Source organism: Aquarana catesbeiana, linkage group LG03, assembly GCF_042186555.1.
Source record: "Aquarana catesbeiana isolate 2022-GZ linkage group LG03, ASM4218655v1, whole genome shotgun sequence".
Taxonomy (NCBI): Eukaryota; Metazoa; Chordata; class Amphibia; order Anura; family Ranidae; genus Aquarana; species Aquarana catesbeiana.
In genome coordinates, this window is record NC_133326.1 from 731,691,325 (window position 1) to 731,702,168 (window position 10,844).

The following is a 10,844-nucleotide window of genomic DNA, read 5'->3' on the forward strand; positions in this document are numbered from 1 at the left end:
CGTTGGCATGATGTACATGATGCTAATTTTTATAAAAAAGATCCATAAACAAGATTTTCTAAATCACATTTCTCCGTACACCAGGCACTCCTTTTTATCTAAGTCTACATGCTGAAACATGCACAGAAAAGGCAGCAGCCCAACGAGCGGGCCCATCACTACCATCCATCACTGGACACTATCCACCGGAAGACATTCTTTCCTTTTTGCCCACATAAATGCCCGCTCAGAACCAGTGACCAATCCAGTCAGTCCAGCGTCTCTAACACAAGCTAGATACTGTTAGACAATGGATATGTGATGTTTGTATCCTCCCCCCTATTACTGACAAATAGTGTTGGACGAACGGTTTCGGCCAAGCTAAATTTCAGCCCAAACTTCACCTGTTCAGGTGTTCTCTGAACACTCAAATTTTCTGTGCGTTCGAACATATAGTCATATATTGTTAAGAAGCAGAGCTGGGAAGCGGCCTGCTGGTTCATTAACAATGGATGAATAATCAACTGTCAGAGGGCTTCCCAGCTGACAGTTGAAAGAAAAAAAAATGTCCGTAAAAAAAAAAAAAAGAAGAAAAAAAATGGTGCGGGGTCCTCCCAGCCCTTTGGGTCTGGTATGGATTTTAAGGGGAACCCCAAGCCAAAAAAAAATGGCGTGGGGTCCTCCCCAAAATCCATAACAGACTCTTATCTGAGCATGCAGCGAGCGCCCCCCTCCTGAACCATACCAGGCCACGTGCCCTCAACATAGGAGGGTGAGTGTTTTGGGGCGGGGGGGCAAGCTGCATGCTTGGATAAGGGTCTGTTATGTATTTTGGGGGGGCACACCATTTTTTTGAAAATTTTGGCATGAGTTTCCTTTAAAATCTAGACCCAAAGGGCCTGGTATTAATGGGGGGGGGGGTGGAACCCCATGCCGTTTTTTTCAGATTTCTTTATTGCCGGCAATTTAAATGTCTATTTTGTTATGTCAGTTTTGCTGCAGCATGTTCTATACGTGGTACCAATGCCTCACTTTACAGGCAGACTAAAGGGACCCCCCATGCACTATATTTAAAGGAATTTTTCCTTTTTTTTTGTTTCACATTAAAATCACTGCTCAATTAAAAACTATCTTTTTTAAAAGTTTTTTTTGCATTGATACATGTCCCCCGGGGTAGTACCCGGGCCACCATACCCTTTTTATGGCCAATTACTTTCATATAAGCCTTCAAAATAGAGACTTTTGACTTTTCACGTTCGGATCCCATAGACTTCAATAGGTTTCGATGTTTGGGTTCGAACTTTTGCTATGTTTGGGGACCTCTGGTGCAAACTGAACCGAGCGGTGTTCGACCCATCACTACCGACAAAGACTTCTCACTCCCACCAGTTTCTCCACAATGATTGGATTCTGGTGTTTGTTTGTTTTTTGTAACAGACTTCATTAGTATGAAAATGTCATAGTTACATATGGCCTTCTACCGCCCCCTGTTCCCCTGCCCTGTACATCGGCCTCTGTTTACATCCTCCCCTCGGTTGCTGGCATGTCCCCGCCACTTAGGTTAGGCTCAATTGCGGCCACACCCATGACTTGGTCTTGTGACACTAAACATCTGGCGCTTGGCCCCCTGGGCATTGTAGGCATCGCGCGGTGGACGGTGCGCAGGTGCACTGGCCGTCTCATTGTCCGTTCCTACATAGTTACATAGTTAGTAAGGTTGAATAAAGGTACCAGTCCATCCAGTTCAACCTGAGTGAGTGTGGGTGCGTGTCTACAATCATCCCTATTTTTTTAATTTAAGGTACCCATATAGCGCAGCCAATTCACGCAGCACTCCGCACATACATGGTGCACCCACATCAGTCCCTACCCTCAAGGGGCCCACAATCCAAGGTCCTCAACTCACATTCATATACTAGGGCCAATTTTTTTTTTGAACAGAAGCCAATTAACCTACCAGCATGTCTTTGGAGTGTGGGAGGAAACCAGAGTACCTGGAGGAAACCCACGCAGGCACATGGAGAACATGCAAACTCCAGGCAGGTGGTGTCGTGGTTGGGATTCAAACCAGCGACCCTTTTTACTCCTAGGCGAGAGTGCTAACCACTACACCACTGTGCTGCCTGATTGGCGAATTTACGTCGCCAATCAGGTGGGGGGCTTTAAGGGCTGAGCACACCCGTCCTCTATTTCTGAGGTACTGGGGCGCTGTATGTCCGGACTATGCTCTCATAGATAAACTTTCGTTTTGTATTCTGGGAACTTTTGCTATCTTGCTCTAGTACTTTTTGGTATGGATTTATTTTATATTTTTTCTCATTGGGATATTTTTCGTTTCACAAACCAGGCTTTGGCACAATAGTAGTGCGAACAACCTCTTATTACTGTCTACCATTCGGTCCACATGCATTATCCCCGGACTGTCTCTATTTGATTCTGAAATCTGGCTTTGAAGCTTATACAGTGGCCTTTTTGTTTTTTCCTGTTTGCATTTTCTGATAATTGCCTCTCATTTATTACAATCTCATAGTTCTTTGTTCCCTGGCTTAACATAAAACTTTTTCCCCCCTTCCTTAGTCAATCATACCAAACCTTCAGCGTAACCGGCGCCTTTCCTGGATTAAGGCCCCATGCACACGAGACGCTGTTAAACGCGCGTTCAGAGGCAGTTGGACACTTTTTTTCAGCCGCCTCTGAACTCATTCAATGTTATCCTATGTGTCCATGTACACAGTCTCGTTTTTTTGTCGTTTTTAGTCAGTTGCGTTTAACCTCCTTTTTCCAGAAGCAAAAATATGGGTTTAGACGCAAACGTTTTCCACATTTCAGACAAACGCGGCTAAATGTGGCTAAACGCTAGTACCGCGTTTAGCCGCGTTTGCGTTTATAAGCGTTTTTAAAGGTTCCCTATTTTTTTTACATTAAAAATCTCAAAAATGATGGCAAATGATGAAAAAGTATTAAAAAAAAAACATTTTAAACAATTATAATTGCTTGCAATGATTCATAGGCCATTTATATACCCTAATGAGCCCATGATCCAATTCAATACACCACTAGCATTGCTGTTATTCAAAGTATAATTGGAATTTGACCCATATCTTGTTAGATTTGAACAAGCAACTTGTGGCAGGTGACGTGGCAAGTGGAAAATCCACAATTTGTGGCAGGTAATGTGGCAAGTGGACAATGCACAACTTGTGGCAGGTGACGTGGCAAATGACAATCCAACTTGTGGCAGGTGACGTGGTAAGTGGACCATCCGCAACTTGTGGCAAATGACATGGCAGGTGACGTGGCAAGTGAGGTGGCAAGTGGACAATCCACAACTTGTGGCAGGTCACGTGGCAAGTGACGTGGCAACTTGTAGCAAGTGACGTAGCAAGTGGACAATCCACAACTTGTGGCAGGTGATGTGGTAAGTGACGTGGCAACTTGTGGCAGGTGATGTGGCAAGTAACGTGGCAAGTGGACAATCCACAACTTGTGGCAGGTGATGTGGCAAGTGACGTGTCAAGTGGACAATCCACAACTTGTGGCAGATGATGTGGCAAGTAAAGTGGCAAGTGGACAATCCACAACTTGTGGCAGGTGACGTGGCAAGTGACGTGGCAAGTGGACAATCCACAACTTGTGGCAGATGACGTGGCAGGTGACGTGGCAAGTGACGTGGTAAGTGGACAATCCACAACTTGTGGCAGATGACGTGGCAGGTGACGTGGCAAGTGACGTGGTAAGTGGACAATCCACAACTTGTGGCAGGTGACGTGGCAAATGACAATCCGCAACTTGTGGTAGGTGACGTGGCAAGTGACATGCTAAATACAAGTACACTGCTGCTCTCTCAGCTGCTGCTACTCACTCTGGTCTCACAAAATGGCTGAAAGAGTTAAATAATACTGTTTTTTGAGCTTGGGGAGGGTCTTATGATGTTATCTTAACTAAACCCTTCTAGACGCAAAAGCAGTAAAACGCGGCTAAATGCGACATGCAAACGCGGCAAAACGGGCGTTTCTAAACGCCGGTTTCAGCTTTTAAAAACGTGTGTTCAGCAGGGTTTGCACCGGCGTCTCGTGTGCATGGGGCCTAACATTCTATAGTACTGGCTTCTGTAGCGCCCCTCATACACCATATTACATTTTGTGCTTGGTAGGTACTGAGAGACTTTCTGCTTTCTCTGCTTTATAAACTTTAACTGAGCTTTTATAGCCATGCGCATCTTATGCTTATTCTGCGTTTTTACTTTTTATGTCTTCCCAGTTTTTATTAGGCTCTCCCTTTGGCCCCCTGCAGTCATATATTGGCAGTGTGGGGTGGATGCGCCCTTGATGGCGGAGCAAGCTCGTCCTGCCTCGTTGGGCTTCCAGGGTATGTTTGGGTGACTATTGGTTGGATCATTTCCATCATATGGTGCCTTGTCTGGGGGATGGGTTGAATGGGAGGGGACCGGACATGTTTTATCCTGATGCTTAATTATCCAGTGATGCTCACGGCACTGTTTTCATCATTTTTGTCTGCTGTCATTGATTTTTCCTTTTCCTTTTCAGAGCAACAGCTGCATTGTCATGTTCTACACCCCTGATGAAGCCAATGTTTTGGCGAAACTAGTAGGGACTCACTGATTTGCTGTTGTAATATACCACCACCTCACATTTTGATATACATTATTGTATTATGCTCCCCTATATGTATGTTTTTCATGAAATCCTTTTTAACGAATTGTAATAAAGTCAATATATTTTTTTATCAATATTGTACTAATTTACTTTGTGGCACCGCAATAATCCCTCTTTCCTTGCTCTTTATTGTAGTCATAGTTACATAATTACATAGTAGGTGAGGTTGAAAAAAGACACAAGTCCATCAAGTCCAACCTATGTGTGTGATTATGTGTCAGTATTACATTGTATATCCCTGTATGTTGTGGTCATTCAGGTGATTATCTAATAGTTTTTTGAAATTATCGATGCCCCCCGCTGAGACCACCGCCTGTGGAAGGGAATTCCACATCCTTGCCGCTCTTACAGTAAAGAACCCTCTACGTAGTTTAAGGTTAAACCTCTTTCTTCTAATTTTAATGCGTGGCCATGAGTCTTGTTAAACTCCCTTCCGTGAAAAAGTTTTCTCCCTATTGTGGGGTCACCAGTACGGTATTTGTATATTGAAATCATATCCCCTCTCAAGCGTCTCTTCTCCATAGAGAATAAGTTCAGTGCTTGCAACCTTTCCTCATAACTAAGATCCTCCAGACCCTTTATTAGCTTTGTACTCGCTTCATTTCCAGTACATCCTTCCTGAGGACTGGTGCCCAGAACTGGACAGCATGCTCCAGGTGCGGCCGGACCAGAGTCTTGTAGAGCGGGAGAATTATCGTTTTATCTCTGGAGTTGATCCCTTTTTAATGCCAATATTCTGTTTGCTTTCTTAGCAGCAGCTTGGCATTGCATGCCATTGCTGAGCCTATCATCTACTAGGACCCCCAGGTCCTTTTCCATCCTAGATCCCCCCAGAGGTTCTCCCCCCCAGTGTATAGATTGCATTCATATTTTTGCCACCCAAATGCATTATTTTCCATTTTTCTACATTGAACCTCATTTGCCATGTAGTCGCCCACCCCATTCATTTGTTCAGATCTTTTTGCAAGGTTTCCACATCCTGCGGAGAAGTTATTGCCCTGCTTAGCTTAGTATCTTCTGCAAATACAGAGATTGAACTGTTTATCCCATCCTCCAGGTCATTTATAAACAAATTAAATAGGATTGGTCCCAGCACAGAACCCTGGGGAACCCCACTACCCACCCCTGACCATTCTGAGTACTCCCCATTTATCACCACCCTCTGAACTCGCCCTTGTAGTCAGTTTTCAATCCATGTACTCACCCTATGGTCCATGCCAACGGACCTTACTTTGTACAGTAAACGTTTATGGGGAACTGTGTCAAATTCTTTTTCAAAATCCAGATACACCAAGTCTACGGGCCTTCCTTTATCTAGATGGCAACTCACCTCCTCATAGAAGGTTAATAGATTGGTTTGGCAAGAACGATTCTTCATGAATCCATGCTGATTACTGCTAATTATACCATTCTCTTTACTAAAATCTTGTATATAGTCCCTTATCATCCCCTCCAAGAGTTTACATACTATTGATGTTAGGCTAACTGGTCTGTAATTCCCAGGGATGTATTTTGGGCCCTTTTAAATATTGGTGCTACATTGGCTTTTCTCCAATCAGCTGGTACCATTCCAGTCAGTAGACTGTCTGTAAAAATTAGGAACAATGGTCTGGCAATTACTTGACTGAGTTCCCTAAGTACCCTCGGATGCAAGCCATCTGGTCCCGGTGATTTATTAATGTTAAGTTTCCCAAGTCTAATTTTAATTCTGTCCTCTGTTAACCATGGAGGTGCTTCCTGTGACGTGTCATGAGGATAAACACGGCAGTTTTGGTTACTGAAGCCCCCCGATTCCCTTGTGAAGACTTAGGAGAAGAAAAAAATTAAATACCTTCACCATCTCCCCATCCTTTGTAACCAGATGTCCCTCCTCATTCTTTATGGGGCCAATATGGTCTGTCCTCCCTTTTTTACTGTTTACATACTTAAAGAATTTCTTGGGATTTTTTTTGCTCTCCTCCGCTGTGTGTCTTTCATGTTCTATCTTAGCCGCTCTAATTGCACCCGCACATTTCTTGTTGCATTCTTTATAAAGTCTGAATGCTGATGATGATCCCTCAACCTTGTATTTTTGAAGGCCTTCTCCTTTCCTTTTATATGCATTTTTAGATTGGAGTTAAGCCATCCAGGACAAAATGGTGAGTCATTCTGTGCTTATTTTACCTAAAGTCCCATTGATAAAAGTCAATGTTTTTTTCAATGGAACATCATATAAGTGGTCTTTAATGCACCATTATTTAAACACAGAGAAGTTGAAATAGAGACATTCCTTCTTTCACATGAGCTACAGATGTCATGTGCCATTTAGGTACTAGAATATTGCAGTAGCAAAGGACACTTTCTATCCTATAAAATAAACTGTATTGACTGGAAAACTGGTTCCCCTCAAAACTGCTTTCTGCCCTACATGTTGTGGGGCACCAGACCAAGAACACCAATGATTCTTTCACCTGAGGATCCCCAAGTGACTGGCAGCATGGGGTCAGTAGAGGGAACAGTGGTGCCAAGTGAGGAGCTGAGGTCCTTCAAGTTGGGTGGCCAAAAAGGTGAGTGGCTGTGATGTATGGGACTGACTGCATGCTGGCCATTAATTTGTATCCAGGATTCCTGGGAATAAATCGCCTCCATAGTGAGCCTTGGGTATTGGGTAATTACAATGTTGTTAATTATACATATTCATTAGGTTTAGGGTAAGCTGAAGAGGATGGATTACTTACCTTACACCTGCTCTTCCGACTCCTGTGCTGGCCTCTTCTCACCTCCTGTCAGAAACCATGAATCAGGCCGAGACAGAAGTACAGTTAAATCACACTTGTTTAATAATAAAAGTAAAAAAAACAAACTTAGTCAAAACATAGCCAAAGTTCAGTAACCGGAACTGATAGTCAGCCAAGCCAAAAGTCAGGGATCAATGTAGTGGAACAGCAAGCAGTATCTGGAGCCAGAAGGGATGTCAGCAAGGCAAGTCTTGAATGAGATCGCAGAAGATAGTTTCTGTGATGTTACCAAGGCGAAGACAGAGCTCCTCTGGACTGGACGGCTTAAGTAGGCAGAACTGACAAGCAGGATATCATCAACAGCTGAGTAACTGTGGAGAGATAGGAGCTGGCAATTAGCCGACAGCTGAGCGGCCAGCTCAGAGAAGGAAGGGCTGAGCCCAGGCCTGACACCTCCACACTAGGCTGTGTGTAAGGGTACTTGTGAGTGGCTAGTCAAATGGCACCAAGAGCACAAGTCCCTACCTCACTTCTTGCCTTCCAAAACAACATCTCACCTGCTTGAGGCTTTAACCCTCCACCATCTTTTGGCCCTCTGCCAGAGGCCTCCTCATGACATTCCTGATCATTAACCTTTATATCCCCAAGGAAGGAATGTCCACTCAAAAATAGAACTGCTGCACTTTACCAATGTTACTTTAAAGATGGCATTCACAGTCACATCACATAAACATACTATCTGGGATCACGTCACAGTATCTTATCAATCACATATAGAGGATGGTCCACAGTAGTCGCTTGTGAAAGGGCACGCAGCACATATTAGTAAGCTATATTCCCTGACTCTCTCCACCGGAGGTCATTAGTACTCACTCAAGGGGTTCTGGTTCGCCTTAGTTGTCTGTGTCTACTCACTGTTCCTTACAGGTATTCCCACCAAGTTAGAATCACTATAGATACCTCTAGCTTGGGTACACCTCTCACAGGTCCTTCTGGGGAATAGCCTCACTCTAGGGAACACTTGGTCTGGCCTTAAAAGCCTTCTGCATCCTGCCCTAGCCTCCACCACCGTAAAAGTCAGGAAGTCTACAGCTGCCTCTTCTGGGTGCAGGTCTACCTCTCCCTGTCCAGGGACTTCCACTTGCTGACTACATCTGCCTGATGGTGGGGTCTCTGGCTCCCATACCCCAACTGCACTATGGCTCCTCCCAACCTGGCCTAAGGGGCCTAGCACCTGAGGACACTACTCTCTGTAACCAGACACTGTTCTGGAACAGAGCCACCTAGTGGCAGACTAGCTAACTGCACCTATTTACATGTAGGTGATACCTCGGTGCCATCACATGCAATGCAGAGCTGTCAACTCTGCATTGTACATGGAAGAAACAGGCATGCTATCGAGGCCAGAATCACATTGAGAAGTAGCTTTGTGGAAATTGGGGAGGCTACAGGAGCAGAGAGTAAGATACTGCTCTTCATCCCTATACACCTAGACTTAACAATCAATTAATCCTTGCAGTCTGAGGGTGAGCACTAGAAGGATAATTGTTTTTCTGTGTCCCTGGAGTTGGACTTTAATTACTTTTTTGTTACAAGTTACTCCAGGGAGCCCTGGACCGTGGACATTGACTTCCACAGGAACTCAGGGAACATCCATTCCTTAAACCCTCCTATGTCTAATGACCCCAGAAACATGGTGCATTACATTACGTCCGGGGTCTCAGCAGTCATTCCTTGGCAAGCATGATTTGATCTAACAGCTACCTCAGAGGTTCAGGGGAGACATTGAGAATTTAATAGAATAGACCCCAAATGTCTCTAGAAAGAGTACCTGTCACCTACCCATGGCACCACATACAGGGCCTTTAACTCCTTTGTGATAGCAATAAAGCCCAAAAAAACAAAAAAAAAAAATATAAAGCCCCCAAAAAAATATATTTAAATATATATATATATATATATATATATATATATATATATATATATATATATATATAGTGGGCAGTAGGGATGGGCGAACGGTTTGGCCCGAGCATAAGTTCGGGCCAAACTTTGGTTTTACGGCTGTTTGGCGAAAAACGAACATTATATAGAACACTGTTAAAGTGTCAAAAATAGTAAAAAAGACAGGAGACACTTAGGGACAAGTCCTTTATTAAAACATAAAAAAAAATAAAAATGTCCCACAATGTTCATTTATCTTTTATCACACCACCTGATGAGCCAAAAAAGAAAAAAAAAAGCCACATCAGATCCGCCTCCATGGGAGGCTCCCACCAAGTGACGCTTCTTCTTGGTGACACTTGTTATACAGCTGAGGCAGGGCCACTCTGTGATGTAAACGTCACATGGGGTCAGAGGGGGGCTGGGTCACCCATTTACGTCACTGAGTGGCCCCGCCCTCAGCTATATAACAAGTGTCACCGAGAAGAAGCGTCACTCGGCGGGAGCCTCCCATGGAGGCCGATCTGTTGCGGCATTTTGTTTTTTTCTTTTTTCGGCTCATTGGGTGGTGTGATAGAAGATAAATGAACATTGTGGGACATTTTTATTTTTTTTCTGTTATCAGCACATCGTGGGACATTTTTAATTTTTTATCTTTTAATAAAGGACTTGTCCCTAAGTGTATAAAGCTTACGCAATCAGAAAGGGTCAATCCTAGGACCAAACACATCGACGTCAAGTATCACCTACTGAGGGACAACCAAGAGCAAGGTGTTATTGACATTCAATACTTCCCGTCAGAGGAGATGACTGCTGATGCACTCACCAAGCCTCTGTTGAAGGAACGTCATAGTTATATCCAGAAGAAGCTGAATATAATTTGACAAAGCGCTTGCTGTTGAGAAGGGGTGTTGTAAGAACAACAGCAATCTGCTTTTATATATATATATATATATATATATATATATATATATATATATATATATATATATATATATATATATTTATTTATATATAAAAGCAGATTGCTGCTGTATATATACTGTGAACTATGTACTGTGTGCATTATACCGATCTATCCAGCAGGTGGCACTGTAGTGTGTATCTATGGTGATGTATTTAGAGGAAGTGTTGTCTATCTAAGTGCATGTAATTGTATCCTCCTGTTTCCTGTAAAGACATGTTCTGATATTTCTCCAGCACGTTGGGCTCTCGCAACTTTCTGGAGGAGATCTAAGGGAGGTTCTATTCATCAGCTGCCACTTCACTACTGTTAGTGGGAGTTGAGGTATACGTTAAATGCTTTATACATTTTGAGGCCTATATGCTTTAGACATACTACATGATCTATGGCTGCATGGGAAGCTGGGAAGTGACTGACTTTAGTCTCTGCTGGGTCATCTGCTGATGAGGTTTTATTAAAATAATGGATATGGGAGTCACTGAAGAGCCATGGTTGGCAGTTGTGAGAGTGTTTCCCATCCCTCACTTTTTGTGTGAATAAACTAGCTAAAGGACAATTGGCAGG